The sequence below is a fragment of the Zingiber officinale genome, chromosome 3B, assembly GCF_018446385.1.
Source record: "Zingiber officinale cultivar Zhangliang chromosome 3B, Zo_v1.1, whole genome shotgun sequence".
Lineage (NCBI taxonomy): Eukaryota > Viridiplantae > Streptophyta > Magnoliopsida > Zingiberales > Zingiberaceae > Zingiber > Zingiber officinale.
In genome coordinates this window covers 71,275,727-71,294,876 of record NC_055991.1, presented here as the reverse complement: position 1 = coordinate 71,294,876, position 19,150 = coordinate 71,275,727, and the positions used below count along the sequence as shown (strand labels likewise).

The 19,150-nt window shown below is 38.3% G+C and overlaps 1 non-coding gene across 1 annotated transcript; it reads left to right on the top strand.

Moving 5' to 3' along the window:
* The first annotated feature begins 2,043 nt into the window (after positions 1 to 2,043).
* Positions 2,044 to 2,149, top strand: LOC121968893. The gene has a single exon (XR_006108411.1). It is a non-coding gene; the product is annotated as a small nucleolar RNA R71 (small nucleolar RNA).
* Positions 2,150 to 19,150: the final 17,001 nt, after the last annotated feature.

Sequence of the window (19,150 nt, the reverse complement as noted above, 5' to 3'; positions counted from 1 at the left end):
TCGGAAGATGCTGCACGGCCGTGTCTGGATAACACGGCCTAAGTACTTCCCGTCTTTGCAACTTTTGCCTGGCCGTGTATAGCACACGGCCGAGCTCCATTTTGCATCTAACCTGAAAACAAAATCAAAAGAATTCATCAAGCTAAAAGAAATTTAGATGCAGATCAAAACTCACTAAAAAAAACCCTTGGGTTGCCTCCCAAGAAGCGCTTGTTTAAGGTCTTTAGCTCGACCAAACTTTATCATTCGCTTCTTTTCCTCGCCCTTGGAGGACAGACATACTTTTCGTTTTTGTTGGGAGATCTTCTCCCAACATCCTCCACCACATTGTCTCCTTCATTTGGTGGCCTTCCATGAGGATGGAAATTCCATTCCTCAAGTTTATAAATGCTTGTCCTGCTACAAGCATTTAAAAGAGACGAGACATGGTTAGAAATATTAGATAAATCATATTCCAACTTTTCCTTACCAATTACCAAAGAAAGCTTATGGTTTTTGACATCAATTATAGCTCCAGCTGTAGCAAGGAAAGGTCTTCCTAATATGATAGGAATCCTAGGGTCCTCTTCCATGTCCAACACGACAAAATCTGTGGGAATAGCATTCCCATCCACCTCTACTGGCACATCTTCTATAATACCCAAAGGGTACCTGCAGGAATGATCAGCAAGTTGAAGTGCCATAGTAGTAAGTTTAATGTTTTTGAGACCTAATTTATTACAAATTGAATAGGGAATGAGGCTAACACTCGCCCCCAAGTCACAAAAAGCTTTTTCAAAAAATTCTTTCCCTATGTTGCAAGGAATATAAAAGCTCCCTGGGTCCTTCAGTTTTGGAGAAGTGTTCTTCTCAAAAATAGCACTACATTCCTCACTAAGCGCAATGGTCTCAACCTCTCCTCTTCTTCTCTTATTTGACATGAAATCCTTCAGGAATTTGGCAAATCTAGGTATTTGTAAAATAGCATCAATAAGAGGTACCTCTACACAAATTTCCTTAACTTTTTCTAGAAACTTGCCAAATTCTTCATCCTTCTTGAGCATTGTAAGTCTCTGAGGAAAAGGGACAGCTTTGCTCTGATGGTTCAGTGGAAGAGTCTCTTCAACCTCAATGGTACTCTCCTCATTAGCTTGAATCTGATTTGGTATAGGAGGAGAGAGCTCTTCTTCTTTTTGTTTCCCTTTTGAAGCAGTCACTTGGGAGTCTCCCAAGGTCCGTCCGCTCCTAAGCTCAATCCTATTGCAATGCTCCATAGGATTCACATAAGGTTTTCCTGGAAGCTGTCCTGGTGCTCTAGATGATGAGGAAGCTAGTTGGGCAATTTGACTATCCTGGATCTTTTGATGCTTTTCAGAATTATCCATTCTCTGAATGAGCTTTGCTAAATCTTGCTTCATTTCATTCTGATTTGAGATAATTTCTTCAAGCATCTTTTCAACATTTGACTTTGGTAAGCCTTGAGAAGATAGATGTTGAAAATTTTGTTGCCCAGCTTGAAAATTTGGTCTTGCCCCCATAGATGGTCCTTGATCTTGATTGTTTCTGTAAGAAAAATTTGGATGACTCTTCCATCCAGGGTTATAAGTATTTGAGTATGGGTTGTTCTGCCTTTGATTGTAACTCATGATTGCATCGCATTGTTCAAGTTGATTGATTTGTGCAGTGATAGCTCCCAATGGACATGAGTCATTTGAATGCTCTGAACTTCCACATACTTCACAAGATGTACTAATAGCATTGACCATATTAGCACTAGTCCCCATATTCTCAAATTTCTTTGTAAGAGCATCCAATTTTGCAGACAAAAGAGTGACTGCATCTACATCAAACTTCCCTGATGCTTTAATTGTTGGGTTTACAGAGGAGTAGCCACCACTTCTTTCATTTGCCCATTGATGATGATTTTGTGCTACACTTTCAATGATTTCCTCGGCTTCATCTAAGCTTTTATTCATAAGTGCCCCTCCAGCAGCTGAATCAAGGGACACTTTGGTATAATAATTGATACCATTATAAAAAGTGTGCAACACTAACCATCTTTCCAACCCATGATGTGGGCATTGTCTGAGCATACTATTATATCTATCCCATGCTTCAAAAAGAGATTCTGAGTCAGTTTGCTTGAAGCTTGCAATTAAATTCCTCATATGAGCTGTTTTGCTTGGTGGGTAGAACTTATCAAGAAACTATTGCTCGCACTGCTCCCAAGTGGTGATGCTATTAGGGGCCAAAGAATTCAGCCATTGCTTTGCCCTATCTCTTAGAGAAAACCCAAATAACAGTAATCTAACTGCATCTGAAGGAACTCCATTCATTTTCATGGTCCCACATATTTCATAAAAGACCTCTAAATGTTGATTGGGGTCTTCATGAGGTCCTCCACCAAATTGGTTCTGCTGCACCATAGATATGATTGCGGGTTTGATCTCAAAGTTATTAGCCTCCACTGAAGGTCTTGAAATACTAGATCGGAAACCTCTTGCATAGGGTGCTGCATAGTCCTTGAGTGGTCTATTTGCCATGTTCAAATGTTCCTGTTCTTCAATTTGCCTTTGCAGAATTCTTCTTTTATGGAAAGTTCTATCAATCTCAGGGTCAAAAGGAAAGAATTCCCCTGCAAAGTTAGATCTTCGCATACACAAGAACAAGATAACAATTGACAATTCAACAAAAAAGAAAAATAAAAGAATCAAAAATGCAGAATTGAATTTGTACACAAAGAATTAGCAAGAAGTGGAAGTTATACAAGAAAGTAAAAAAAACATAAATCTAATGATTAGTTACAACTATGCAATATGAAAGGAAAACAAATGTTATGTTTATTCTAGCTCAATTGATAATTCCTAATGTTATAGCGCAGTCCCCGGCAACGGCGCCAAAAACTTGTTACTCTCCGCAAGTGTACGGAAATGTCGCAAGTAATATAAAAGATTATCGTATCCACAGGGACTGGAATAAGCACTAGAAATGTCTCAATGCGAATTAGCTAAACAACTATCCAATCGTTTCAAAAGCAAAGTAAAGGTAAACAAATATAATATTAGAGATCAACAAACAAGAGTTTAGTGTTTTGGGTTATGATAAAGGGAGATTCTAGGAGTTTCGATTTCTTTGTAAGATTTCTTGAATGTAAATGGTTCACCAATTCTTATTCCTCAATTGCCAAACATGTAGAAAGTTGTCGGTTCCCTCTTGCAATAGACAACCGGCTAAGGACTGAGAAATGTATCTAAATAGGATTAATGAGACATGAACCTACGTTGTCCTTACACAGAAGCGCACCTATTACTATGCCTTCCTCGGATATCAACATAGAAGCCCACAACTTATTAATCTATAAAGATACAAGAAGCTAATCATAGAATCCATCCTACTCTCTTGAATATTCCTATTTCCTCTTCAAGATTATCTCTCAAACGTCCTTACACGGGCTTGCACCTGTCACGTGGATCCTTCGGATGATCGAGTGAGAGTTTATCCTTACCAAGTCCATAAGAAATCCAAACAATCAATCAAGAATGAGAATTAAGCACAAACCACCATCAATCATTCAAGATCTAATTGATACAAGCAAGATAATGTCATTGAAACAAGAAAATGGCAAATCCATAAGAGATTACATCAATCCATCATACAAATACTCCCTTAATCCTAGAATACAAGATCTACTCCATGAATCGAGGAAGAAAACCCGAAAGAATAGATATTACAAGCATTCCTTGAATCCCCAATCTAAGAAAAAAAGAAGAGGGGGAAAGAGAAAACTTATCTATGAAGAAGCCTTGTCTTCGGATCCAATCCTCGCTCCGGACTCAAAATCGTCGAGATCTCCCTTAGAATCGCCCAGAAATCCTCCCAAGAATGGGAGGAAACCACCAAATCTTGCTTTCTCCCAAAGGGGGAGAGATCCCCTTTCAAATCATGAAGGAGGGTTTAAATAGAGGAGGGATTCGGGCGCCACACGGCCCCGTGACACGGCCGTGTGAGATTCACACGGCCATGTCTAGTTCCCTCTCTCCCAAAGCTACACGGCCGTGTGACTTCACACGGCCAGAACCCTTCTGCTCTCTGGAAATGCTACACGGCCGTGTGATGCACACGGCCACAGCCTGCTTGGTCTCTGGAAACCTCACACGGCCGTGTAGATCCACACGGCCATGTAAGGCTTCTGCTCTGGTTGGCTTCAAATCTTGACACAGCCGTGTGAGGTTCACACGGCCATGTCATCTTCCTCTTCTGCTGGTGCCAAAACCCACACGGCCCGAGCTCCATACCAATGCAGGGCCGTGTGAGGTACACGGCCTGGTGCTTTCTCCCTTTTGTTTCCTCCAAGGCTTGCCCAAAGATGTAAATTCTTCACCAAATCGACTCCTGCGTACAGTAAATGCATAAAAAGCAGATCTCCGAACCAAAAGAGTAAATATGCTAAAAGGAAAGCTGGAAGTATACAAATGCATAGATCAAGCATGCTCAAAGTATGTAAATGTGCGTAAAAACATGCATAAAAGAGTATATAATCTACGCACATCACATTTCACTTGAATCCAAGAAAGCATATAAGTGAAGATTGATGTTCTCAATTTTTTTTTTTTTTGCCATGATTATTTCAAAAACAAGCAAAATAAAGCAACAAGAACCAACATGTATAACTAACAAAAACTAAAAACTGAAAATGAAAACCAAACTAAACAGTACATGACACCCCCCCCAGACTTAAACTTTTCATCGTCCCAATGAAATCAATATGGTGGAGGAGGTGGAGGTGGACGAGGGAAAGGAGGTCTACGACGTGGTTGGCCAATAGGAAAACTAGGAAAACCTGGAATCTCACCCAAAGATCTATGATACTCATATAAAGCATCTACTTGTTGGCTAGTAAGCATCATGCTCTGCTTAAAATCTCTCATCCTAGCCTGATCAGTATCATAATCCTGTATAAACTCAGCCACTTGACCTTGAAAATTCCTCGTAAATTGAAAATGATTTTGTACCTCCCTAAACTGATCATCAGATAAAGAGAAGCGCCCCTCCAACATTTTTCGTTGGGAATCTTGCTTCTCATGAAGTGATTCTAGAGACCTACGAAAATCTGAAAAATCAAACCTAGAAGATCCCGTGCCATATGCAAAAGAATGCCTAGCGGGCTCCATAAAACTAGAAGGCTGCGGGTGTCCATATGACGAGGGCTCATGATGTGGCTCAGTGTCTCCAGGTATAGAAGGGTTATCCTCAAAATCTAACTCAGAAATTACCCAATTAGCCGGGTTACGAATAGTAGTTCGTTCAGGAAAAGGAAGGGGTAAAGGAGAACCACTCCTCCTAGGAAACACGAAACCTTTCTCATCCCGAACGATCATTTTCATAGCAAGACATGCATCAATGTCAATCATGTCATTACCATGAATTATTTCCAACCCATCAACATCAAGATTTAAATTACAAGCTATTCGGGTAATCAAACCACCAAAAACAATTGATCCCGATGATGCCCTGGCAGATCTTAATAAGGTTTGAACAAAATGAAAACCAAAATCAAATTCAACCTTATAAAGCATAGCCCATAAAGCATAAAGCTCTATCTTTTTAACCACCCCATCACTCTCTCCCCTACCAAAAATAGTTTTACCCATGACTCTATGTAGATACCTAAAGATGGGGTTTTGCATATGGGAGGCCTTAGCTCTTGAAGGCTCATAAGGTTGATCTAACCCAGTTATTGCATTCCAAAAATGATTCCAATTAAACCTTGGATCAAACCTACGAGGGCTACCGGTGGTTAATCCAAAACAAGAATTAAAGTCACTAAATGCCCATAGAAATTCTTGATTCATTAGTCTAAAAGAGATTTTTCCAAAATAATCATCTTCATTAGTAAAATGGACATCCAATGAACTCAAAAATTCCAAAACAAGGCGAGGATATGTAGGCAAATGGGTGTACATAATATCACTCCAATCCAAAAACCCAATCATCAAATCTACATCTTCCCTAATTCCAAGCATATCAAGAACAGTTGGGTCCATATATCTAGTACACGCTATCTTTCTATTGACAAGAATTGCAAATCTAGTTACTTGATCATCATTTCTATACACAATATTGAATTCATTGTCATTACCTTCGTTGCGTGAAGTCCTTTTGCCTTTGCCCTTCACTGGTTGTTTTCCTTTGTCCCTTGATGGCTCCTTCTCTTTGTCACCACTGGATCCACCACCTCCTTTGCGAAGTTTCTTCAAAATATTGGACATCTTGATGAGTTTAGATAGGGGAAGAATTATCTAGAGTTGGAAAAATGGAACTCAAAGAACACAGATCTTAGGTTAGGAGAACAAAAAGTCCAAGTCTTAGAAAGGAGGAGAATCGGATCTAAGAGATCTTGAGAGATTAGAGAGGAGTTTTTAAGAGATCGGGAGAGAAAGATATGTTTTGGAGAGTTGGGGGTGTGCGGAACACGGCCAAGATCTGGCCGTGTAAGGTAGAAAGAAGACTTTAATAACTCTCCTACACGGGCCATGCAGATCCACATGGCCTCCCCCTCTTCCCTCTCTGGATTCTTCGCACGGCCGTGTCTGGGACACGGCCTCTCCATCCTTCTTTTCGGGATTCTTTACACGGCCGTGTCTGGGACACGACCTATACCTTTTTCTCCTCGGGAGATCCCACACGGCCGTGTCTAGATGACACGGCCCAAGCACTTCCCTTCTCTGCAACCTTTACCTGGCCGTGTATAGCACACGGTCTGGCTCTGTTTTGCACCTAACCTGAAAACAAAATCAAAAGAACGCATCAAACTAAAAGAAATTAAAATACAAATCAAAACTAACTAAAAGAACCCTTGGGTTGCCTCCCAAGAAGCGCTTGTTTAAGGTCTTTAGCTCGACCAAACTTGATCATTCACTTCTTTTCCTCGCCCTTGGAGGACTGATATACTTTTCATTTTTGTTGGGAGATCTTCTCCCAACATCTTCCACCACATTGTCTCCTTCGTTTGGTGGCCTTCCATGAGGATGGAAATTCCATTCCTCAAGTTTATAAATGCTTGTCCTACTACAAGCATTTAAAAGAGACGAGACATGGTTAGAGATATTAGATAGATCATATTCCAACCTTTCCTTACCAATTACCAAAGAAAGCTTATGATTTTTGACATCAATTATAGCTCCAGCTATAGCAAGGAAAGGTCTTCCTAATATGATAGGAATCCTGGGGTCCTCTTCCATGTCCAACATGACAAAATCTGTGGGAATAACATTCCCATCCACCTCTACTGGCACATCTTCTATAATACCCAAAGGGTACCTGTGTAACGCCCGCCCTCCCTGCTAACCCTAAGGGACGGGGCTACGATACTCTACGTACGTATTACAGTGGAAGACTTAAAAATTATTTTTCTTAACTTATTTCAACCCCAACTACACTAACATGGTTTCATAACATGATAACAAAATCAATAAAAACTTAACATCAAGTCACCAATAGTGTATTACATTTCACAAAACCAAAGCATAGTTCTTAAAGGTTTTAAAGTAGGTTCTTAATTAGTTGCCTAGCCACCGCCACACACATCTTCGTTGCCCCTCCTGCTGCTCCTTTAACTCATCCAGATTTTTCCTTTATCTGTGGTACAAGGAAAGTAAGCTGTGAGCACTCATGGCTCAGTAAGTTCCTTTCCTACTCACTAAAGCCAAAAATCAGCACATAATCAAGAATGTATCAACAAGTCATAATCTCAACTAATCATGGCATAACCTAGCATTCTATTCAAGCATATCACGCAGCATAATATAATCACCACTAGTCATGGCATATCAAACATCATCATGGCCGAAACATATACCTAGTGCATTGCATAAAACATAGCTAGACATGGCATAACAACCAAGTATCATGGTATATCAAAGCATGGCCGAAACATGTATATCAAAGCATCATAACTATGGCCGAACATGTACATCAAGGCATCATCATATCCATGGCCGAAATCTATATATCAAGCATCAACATATCCATGGCCGAAACATGTCTATAAGGTATAGCATGAACATAACATAATCATACCTTATCATGGCATATCATAATCAAGAGCATAGCATGAAACATAGCATAATCATAAGGTGTATGCAATATGATTTTGGAAAACATGTATCCGAAAAACATGTGTATGTCTCATGATCTTTAAAACCATTTTCTTTTACATATATATACTTGAAAGTAATCTCAACATAAGGGGGATCCCGGCTATGTACCACTTACATATTGCGCGCAACCTTGTAGGTCCAAGGTAGCAAGTCTTGAACCCTACGAGGCAAACATACTTGGCCCTTAGTCCTAGGGGCACTTAGGAGCCCATCCCTAACGAGGTCCTTAGTCCCCGGGGCGCTTATGGAGCCCACCCTTGGTACAAGCCACTCACACATAAAGTAAAGTACATGTCATACATATCATGTATCATAAAAGCATGTATCACTTAGGCACACATCATATCATAAAGGTATGCATCACTTAGGCATACATCATGTCATAAAAGTATGCATCACTTAGGCATACATCATGTCATAAAAGTATGCATCACTTAGGCATACATCATATCATAAGGTATGCATCACTTAGGCATCCATCATGTCATAAAGGTATGCATCACTTAGGCATACATCACATCATAAAGGCATGCATCACTTAGGCATACATCATATCATAACAATATGCATCACTTAGGCATAGATCATAAAAACATGCATATCTTAAGCATAAAGCATATCATCAAGCATGCATGACTTAACCACATAGCATATCATGAAAGCATGCATATTTTAAGCACTAAACATAGCATTAAAGCATGCATAATTTAACCACATATCATACCATAAGCATGCATATTTTTAGCACAAAGCATATCATATCATAAAAGCATGCATATCATATCATAAGTCATAAATCACAAGCATACATATTAAGCATAAGGGTGTATCTTGTGATTATCCTATCATAGGAAACATGGTATCATATTCATCTTGGTTCTAAGCTTCCTAAACCCTTGTGGCTGAAACCCCTTTAGAGCTTAATTTAGGTTAAACACAACATCCAAGCATGTGGCACCTAAATTATCATCATAACATTTTCATAGGAAGCATTATAAACATGATTAACTTAGTTTCTAAGTTCTTCAAGTCCCTCATTTCTTGTGGCCGAAACCTTAAGGTGTGAAACAAGGTTCCATATGTCATAAAAGCATGGACAACTTTAAATCATATTTATAACATTTTTACCAAGGAACAAGGTAAACACATTTGACACATTTGAATTAGTTTCTAAGTTCTTTAAGCCCTTAACATATGTCATGGCCGAAATTTAACAAGTTCTCATTAGGGCTACAAACAAGCATACAAGCATGTGAACTTGGACTAACCTTATGTATAAATTCCTACAAGGCATCATACAATAGTTATGGCCGAAACATACCCTAGCATCATTTTAGGTCATAAAGCAACATATAGCAATTGAACCTTGGCTTTCTACTTATCATATTTCATGTAGCGTGACATGAGCATATTTAATTTAAATCCTAGGGTCTCTAGGGCATCTAAACCTTCATGGCCGAGACTTACAATGGTCCACTTAGGTCATGGAAAAATTATACAAGCATGTGACACAAGCAATAGGTTATCATATTTTCATAAGAAGCATTTTAACACCTTTGGTTTAAATTCTAAGACCTCTAGGCCATTTAAACCCTACTTGGCCGAAACCCAGCAGTGTTTAAACTTGCTTCAAATAACATAAAAGCATATGAAGTCATATGAGTTTCATAGCATATGTAAAGACAAGCATAATGAGTATACATATGAATTGTGTCTTAGGCTTTCTAGGTTTCTTTTTCTCTTTTTCTTTTATTTTTTTTCTCATGGCCGAAACCTACCATTCTTTAGCTAGGTTCTTGAGTGGCCTAAAGCATGAAAACCTAAGTAAGTTTCATGGCAAAAGTTACTAAGAAACATATATACAAATTGGTTCATGAATAAGCTAGGACCCCTTGTGGTCATACATGTTATATGTCGTGCAACTAATTTTTCTACACCCTAATTAAGCATGAGGGCATTAAAAAACTTTCATATCTAAACAGCACAGAGGTCTTGAGCATATTAAAATTTTGTTTAAGCTTTTCTAGGCTATCCATCTCATCATGGCCGAAAAACCCTAAGAAGGAGTTCATGAAATTCTAGCAATATTCAAGCATACAAATCCTTTAAGATCTTTGTATTCTATCACATGAGCATGGTTATTTAAATTTAAAGGTCTTCCTAACCCTAAACCCTTTCTTGACTGAATCATATGAGTGGGTTTTCTTTTAGTTTCAAATATCTTCTAAGGAAGAAAACTAATACATGATCCTTAATACTTCATAGGGAGAACCTTGTACTAGTTGGGTAAAACAATAAATTTCCCTAGCCTCTTAAGAATATTTTTGGCCAAAATTCTAGGGTTCAGTACTCCTCTGATCAAGCATCATATAGGTATAAAAGCATGAAGAAGAACCCCTCTACATAGCATAGAAAAATCTATCATGTAGTGAAGACTAGTTTAAACATCATTAGATTTTTGAAAGCCCTTCTTGGCCGAATTTTCTCAAACTTGTTTCTAGGTTTTAAAATCTTCATAAAATCCGAAAAACACTTAAAATGCCTTGTACCATAGGTGAGGGGAAGCTTACATCCTTTTCGCTTGTGGACCTAAGGTATGGTGAAGAAGAAGTAGCCTCTTCTTCTAGTTCCTTTCCCTTGCTAAGTCCTCCTTGTATCTTAGGTTTTCTTAGGAGAAAACCTTGGCTTGGGGCTGAAAATGGAGGAGAGGGGGAACTGAGGTTTCGGTGAGGGAGAGGAGAGAATGAGAAAAATGAGAGAAAATAGAATTTTTCCTTTACATATTCTCTTTTATGTTAAGGGGGAAGAGGTAGCAAACTTAGTTTTTGCTTTCCTTCTCCCTTAGCCTTTTTTTCTATTTTTTTTTATTTTTATTTATTTATTTATCCTCATCATTCATGGTAAAATAAGGGGGAATGAATCCCCTTAATCCCTCTTTAAATTTTCGGCAAAACCAAAGAGGAAGAAGGAGAGAAAGGGAGGAAGACAAGTTGCCTTTCTCTTGCTTCTTTTCTTGTTTTCTTTTGGCTAGCTTTTACTTTTACCTTTATCATGAGTTTCCCTCCTTTATTATCAACATCTTCAATCTATCCCCATTGGTTTCTACTAATTAATTCTATGAAATATAATATAAGAGGTTCATGGTTCAATCCTTGACCTCCTATTCTTTTTATTTCATTTTATTTCTTTTTTGCTTCAACTCACTTCCTATTATTTTTCTAAGGAAAAATCCCACATTCATATATTTATCTTACAAGCTTAGTGGGTATTACATCATATACGCGATTTAGATCTAATCTAATCGTTAAAGCACTAATTAATTACTCTACTCTAGCATGCATCACATACACACACACAAGAAATTAATTAAATGATGATTAGGTGAAGCATCACACATTCTAGGCATACAGATCTATAGAGATAAATCTAAGAGATTGCTTGGCCTAAGTCAGAGTACATATATTGACAAGTTACTCCTACGGTTTGCCATACAGAACTCCAAGAAGGGATTTTTGCCGATGTCACATGGCGTGTGTCTTTCGAAGACTCAAGGTCCCTCTTCTAGAGAGGAGAGAGACCGCATGGATCAGATCCCTTATGCCTCAGCCATAGGATCTATCATGTACGCCATGCTATGTACTCGTCCTGATGTCTCGTATGCTTTGAGCATGACGAGCAGATACCAGTCAGATCCAGGTGAAAGTCACTGGATAGCAGTCAAGAATATTCTTAAGTACTTAAGAAGGACTAAAGAATATTTCTTGATATATGGAGGCGATGACGAGCTAGCTGTAAAGGGTTACAGTGATGCTAGCTTCCAAACTGACCAGGATGATTATCGATCGTAGTCTGGGTTCGTGTTTTGCATAAATGGTGGTGCTGTGAATTGGAAGAGTTCGAAGCAGGACACAGTAGTTGATTTTACAACAGAGGCCGAGTATATTGCTGCATCAGAAGCAGCAAAGGAGGCAGTTTGGATCCGTAAGTTCATTACTGAGCTTGGGGTGGTTCCTAGCATAGCTGATCCCATAGAGCTCTATTGTGGCAACAATGGAGCAATAACACAGGCCAAGGAACCTCGCTCACACCAGCGGACCAAACACATACTACGGCGCTTCCATCTCATTCAAGAGATCATCGATAGAGGAGATGTGAAGATTTGCAGAGTACCAACTGAGGCTACCATCGCAGATCCCTTGGCTAAGGCTTTGGCATAGAGAAATCATGATGGTCACACTAGGTCTTTGGGCCTTAGAACCTATATTGATTGACACTAGTGCTAGTGGGAGATCGTTAGTTAGAGCCCTAGAGTCAATCATTTGATGATTGTTGTATGGACTCGTTGTATCATATTCTTATATATATAAAAGTCATTTGTTTATGGTTATTATGCTTACTTGTATTGGTGCCAAATAACTAAGTATAATAGCGTCCTTGAGTAGAAGGTTCTTATCTATATCAATCAGTTAGTTGAATTGATAGTGAGATGATATAGGGAACACTACTCTTAATCATTCCTAGTCAAGTATTAGCATTCAAGGACAATGTTAATGCGACGAGACTAGCATATACGTCAACTCGATGACTTGATCTCACAAGTCATGGATATGGAGATATCAAGTTGGCACATGGGTATGCATTGGAGAATGTATACTGAATGACCCGCCATGAGAAAGTATCGTGGATCATTATATGAGTGTCATATACTTTCTCATGTGACTATTAGTATGACTATTAGTCCTTGGACCTGAAGTCACCATGGTTCCCTACATAAGGAGTTGCATACTTTGGCTTCGTCAAACATCACCCGTAACTGGGTAGACCATAAAGGTGATTACTGGGTATGTAACAAATTATGCAGAGGGATGTGAGTGATGTAGATGGAATCTATTCCTCCTATATGATGGGAGTGACATCGATATTCTTGATAGAGTGAGACCACTAAGTGCATGGCCATGCCCAAATGAGTCAATATGAGATGTTGAGCTCATTTGATTGAGTGAGTCTACTTGGGATTCAAGATTTAGATTGATTAGAGGATGACACAGTCTATGCCTCACATTGATCAATCTAGATGTCAAGGATAGAAGGACACTTGTCATATATTGTGAAGAGTCACAATTAGTAGTCACAAGGTGATGTTGGATCTCAACATTCTTATAACTTGGGTAGTAATGATGTGTTGCTAGATACCGCTCATTACTTATGCTTCTAAATGGGTTTAGTAGCATTACCAATGTTAAAAGTGTTAGGATGTATACTAAAAGCCTAGCTTTTGGTATAAACATTTATCTAGAAATAAGAATCACATTGATCAAATGTCTACATTTATGATAAATGTAGTTGTTCAATTAATTTATATTGTAGATAACATGGTGTGTGGTGTCACACACAGAAGATCATGTTATCAGTTCTTTATAAATTATAAACAGTTTCTCACGACTAAGATGGAAAGGAACAAACCATTGGAATAGTCGTAGTGTAATTAGGTATTAGTTTATCTTGACTAATAAATTATACTAGTACACTCTAAGTGTATTGAGTAGGATCATTTTAGGTAAATTCTTTTTATACTGACTTGATTAAAAGAACTAGACCTTAGTTATTATGGAAGTGTGTGCTCTTAATCCTAATATAATAACAAGCACATATATTTGTTATTTATTTCTTTAATTTATCAATGGGAGAGGTTTAGCTCGATAAATCAATAAGTCCGATAAGTTGGGAAATGATATCACCTATAGTGTGTGTTGTTGATTATAGAAGGAAACTGTGTCCTAGTGATCTAGGTTGATAATGTCCCCAAGAGGAGCTCATAAGGATTGTCATGTTAAACCCTGCAGGTGGACTTAGTCCGACATGACGATAAGGTTGAGTGGTACTATTCTTAGACTAAGATATTAATTAAATGAGTTGTCAGTAACTCACTTAATTAGTGGGCATTCGACATCTTAAACATAGGGAGACTAACACACTCATAATAAAAAGGAGCCCAAAAATGTAATTTGGGATTGGTGCGGTAGTTCAATAATAATTCTTTAGTGGTATGAATTATTATTTATGAAGTTAAGTTGTGTGTTCGGGGCGAACACGGGAAGCTTAATTTCATCGGGAGACTAAAACCAATTCCTCCTCTCAGTCCCTATCGTAGCCTCTTAATTATAGAGTATTATACCCACCTATACCCACCTTCTTACCCATCCTATAGGGGCCGACCAAGCTAGCTTGGAGACCAAGCTAGGGCCGGCCAAGTTTTGGTTCATGGGAGCATTAAGGTGGCCGGCCAAAGCTTGGGCCCCAAGCTTAGGTGGCCGGCCACTATAAAATTAAAAGGGATTTTTTATTAACATTATTTCTTATGTGGATATCATGGTTTTAAAGGAAAGTTTAAAATTTAAATATTTCCTTTTATAGCTTTCTACAAAAGATTAAGAAATGATTTGAAATCTTTCCTTATTTGTAGATTGAAAGGAGATTTTAATTTTGAGAAAACTTTCCTTTTTTAACCATGTTCATGATTTAAAAGAGAGTTTAAAAATTAAATATTCTCTTTTATTAGATTCTACAAAAGATTAAGAAAAGATTTAATATCTTTCCTTATTTGTAGATTGAAAAGAGATTTTAATTTTTAGAGATAACTTTCCTTTTTGGAAATTATCCACATGTTTAAAAGAAAGAATTTAATTGATAAAATTTCCTTTTTACTAACCAATCATCAAGGGATAAAAATTATTGAGAAATTTTTTAAAAATTTCTGGAAACAAATTAGGAAGTTTTAATTCTTGTGTGAATTAAACTCTCCTTGTTTTGGGGAAAAGAAGTGGCCGGCCAAATAAATTGTAAAAAGAAAATTGATTTTAATTAATTAATTTTTATTTTTCATGGAAAAAGAATTAAGGAAGTTTTTAATTAAATTTTCTTTTTTTCCAAAGACCAAGGATTATAAAAGAGGGGGTAGAGGTGCCTTCATGAAGAAGAACTCTATTCTTTTTCTTCCTCTCTTTTTCACCTTGGTGTGGCCGGCCCTTATTGTTTCTTCTCTTCCTTTTCTTTCTTCTCCAATTGGCCGAACCTCTCTTTTCTCTTGGAGTTCTAGTGGTGGCCGGATTCTAGCTTGGAGAAGAAGGAGAGAAAGGAAGCATCCCTTGGAGCTTGGTGGTGGTGGCCGAACCTCATCCTCTCTTGGAGTCTTGTGGTGGCCGAACCTTGCAAAGAAGAATAAGGTGCTTGGTGGTTCTCATCTCGGAAGATCGTTTTGCACACAACGTTCGAGGTTAGAAGAGGAATACGGTAGAAGATCAAGAGGTCATTAAAGTTTACAAAGAAAGGTATTACTAGTATTTATTTTCCGCATCATGCTAGTTAATTTTTCCTTGTATGAATTCCAAACACAAGAGGCAATTAGATCTAGTTTTTAGAATTAGTTTTTCGAGTTTGTGTTTTCTTCTTTTTCGAATTTGTGATTCGATTGTTATTTTTGGTTAACCTAGAGTTATTTAAGGAAATAAATATTAGTTTTCCTTAAAAGGCTTTGCCTAGGTGGTGGTGGTTGCTCCCATATCCAAGAAGGTCATGTGCCTCGCCATGCAGTCCTGGAAATCAATTTTGGAAATTAATATTTATGGAATTAATAACTTAGGTGGATTTGAATCAATAGTGTTAAGTTCCGCTTGCGATTCAAATCTGAACTATTAAGAACAGACAAGTTAAATTAGGAATCAATGATGTTAAGTTTTGTTTGTGATTCCTAATTTAACTTCTAAAGAACACAATAAGTTATTTAAGGAAAGGTTCGACACTTGTACAAAAATTTTTTGTACAGTGGAACCGGTACATTTTACTAGGACTAACCAACAAAAAGAACCTATAGGGTCACACACAAAGGGCAATTAGATGGAGATTAGGTTCATTTGATGAACCTAAAGGATTAGGTTCATGTGATGAACCAAATTAGATTAAGAGTAATCCAAATTGAGCTAATTGAGTTTGACTCAATTTGGTTCATGTGTTAAGTGAGTCTAATTTGGACCTAGACTCATTTAATTAATTTAATTCAATGAATAGATATTCATTAAATTAAAATTAACTTGACACCAATGGATAGATTAGATCAACCAAGGGAGAGAAGTGGTCGAGTTTGACTTGACTTGAGAGGAAGATGAAGGGTCAAGTTTGACTTGACCATTTGCTACCTTATTGGTGAGTTGACATTGAGTGGGCTAATAATGATGTGCCACATCATCAAGACCACTTCATGGTGTACCACCTCATGAGGGAGATCAAGAGTTTTTGACTCTTGAAATCCCATGGAGTATATAACCTCTCACTTGAAGGTGGCCGGCCACTTTTAGGGTAGTTACTAGTGAGAATTGATTCTCATTCACTCCTTCTTCTTCCTCTCTAGATTTCTTCTCTCCCTCTCTTCCTCCTTGCCGTGACCATCAAAGGTGCTTGCACAACTTTTGTTTGGTTTTCTCCATCTCTTGCTTGTGTGGATACACAATGATGAGTATCTACTTTGATACTCTCGAGATCCGACGAACTTGGACGAGCGGGATTAGCGAAGGGCTTCACTCCAAAGGTATACCCTCTGATCTTGTAGATCTAGTCTAGATCTAGGAGTATAAAACATATATATAAAATTTTATTTCTTCGCACGGATCCGGTGGCATGGGAATTTCGGGGTTTTCGCAACGCAAAAAGCGGTTTTTACGGCCCAAAAAACCCAACAAACAGATATCAAAGTAACCCAAGACAGGGACACTAGACTGCCGTAAAACATATAAATACCTGAGAAGGACAAGAGATTATATGCTAGTTTACAAGGCAGATAATTTGATCCCTGTGGGTTACACGGATTCAGTAGTAAGTCGACCTCGGGGTTTTGTGTTTACTTTAGGAAGTGAAGTCATAACTATGGAGGAGTGTTAAGCATTGGTGCTTTTTCAGACTCCACTATGGAAACTGTCAGTTAGAGCCCTAGAGCCAATCATTTGATGATTGTATGGGCTCATGTATATCATATTCATGTATATATATTAAGGCATTTGGTTTTTGGTTATTATGCTTATTTGTATTAGTGCAAGATAAAATAAGTATAGTAACGTCCTAGAGTAGAAAGGTTCTTAACTATATCAATCGATTGGTTGAATCGATAGTGAGATGATATAGGGAACACTACTCTAAATCATTCCTAGTCGAGTATTAACATTCAGGGACAATGTTAATACAATAAGACTAGCATGTAGGTCAGCTCGATGACTTGATCTCACAAGTCATGGATATAGAGATATCAAGCTGACACATGGGTATGCATTAGAGAATGTATACTGAATGACCCGCCATGAGAAAGTATCATGGATCGTTATATGAGTGTCATATACTTTCTCATGTGGCTATTAGTATGACTATTAGTCCTTTGACTTGAAGTCACCATGGATCCCTACATAAGGAGTTATGTACTTTCGTTTCGTCAAACGTCACCCGTAACAGGGTGGACTATAAAGGCGATTACTGGGTATGTAATAAATTATGCAGAGGGATGTGAGTGATGTAGACGAGATCTATCCCTCCCATATGATGGGAGCGACATCAATATTCTTGATAGAGTTAGACCATGAAGTGCATGGCCATGCCCAAATGAGTCAACATGAGATGTTGAGCTCATTTGATCGAGTGAGTCTACTTGGAGTTCAAGATTTAGATTGATTAGAGGATGACACGGTCTATGCCTCACATTGATCAATCTAGATGTCAAGGATAGAAGGACATTTGTCAAATTTTGTGAGGAGTCACAATTGGTAGTCACAAGGTGATGTCGGATCTCGACATTCTTGTAACTTGGGTAGTAATGATGTGTTGCTAGATACCGCTCATTACTTATGCTCCTAAATGGGTTTAGGGCATTGCCAACGTTACAAGAACCTATAGGGTCACACACTAAGGACAATTAGATGGAGATTTGATTCATATGATTAACCAAGAGGATTAGATTCATTTGATGAATCATATTGGATTAAGAGTAATCCAAATTGGGCTAATTGAGTTGGACTCAAGTTGATTCATGTATTTAATGAGTCTAATTTAGATTATGACTCATTAAATCAACTTAATTTAATGAATTAGATTCATTATATTAAGTTGGCTTGAATCATATGGTTGGATTAGATCAACCATGAGAGAGATTTGATCAAGTTTGACTTGATTTAAGAGGAAGAGAAAAAGTCATGTTTGACTTGACTTTTTGCCACATCACTAGTGAGTTGGCAAGATGTGGACCAATAGGATTGCTCCACATCATCAATGTGTGCCACCTCATGGAGGTTACAAGCCTCCATAGCATTTAATGTGGCCGGCCCACATTAAATGAGGAGGTTACACTTATTGCCATGTCATTTAGTGAGGTGGCAAGATGTGGACCAATAGTGTTGATCCACATCATCCTAGAGTGCCACCTCATGGGGGTTACAACTCTTAATGGTCTCCACATTAATTGGAATTAATGTGGGGGGGGGTTACACCTCCTAGAGTGGCCGGCCTCTTGATGGCTAAGGGGTTTTTGAATTTCCTCTTATTGATTCATTCACTCTTCTTCTCCCTTGGGTGCTCTCTCTTCTCCTTCTCCCATTCCTTGGCCGAATACTCCATTGGTGCTAGCACACCTTGTGTTTTGGTCATCTCCTTCTACTTGTGTCCGTGTGGATACATATAGAGGTTGTCTACTTTGACAACTAGAGATCCGACGACATCTTGGACAAGCGGGAACGCGAAGGGCTTCGCTACAAGGGTAATGATCTTAACTTTATTGTAGATCTAAAGTTTTTACAAACTCGTACAAGAAAATGTTTTTTGAAAATTTTGATTACGAATCTTTGCACGAGATCCATGGCTTGGGGTGACTCGGGGTTTCCGCGACGCGAAAAAGCGGTTTTCGCTGCCCGACGAACCCAACAGTGGTATCAAAGCCACGTGCAAAGACTTATACGAGTTCGTTTGTATTTTTATGAAAAATA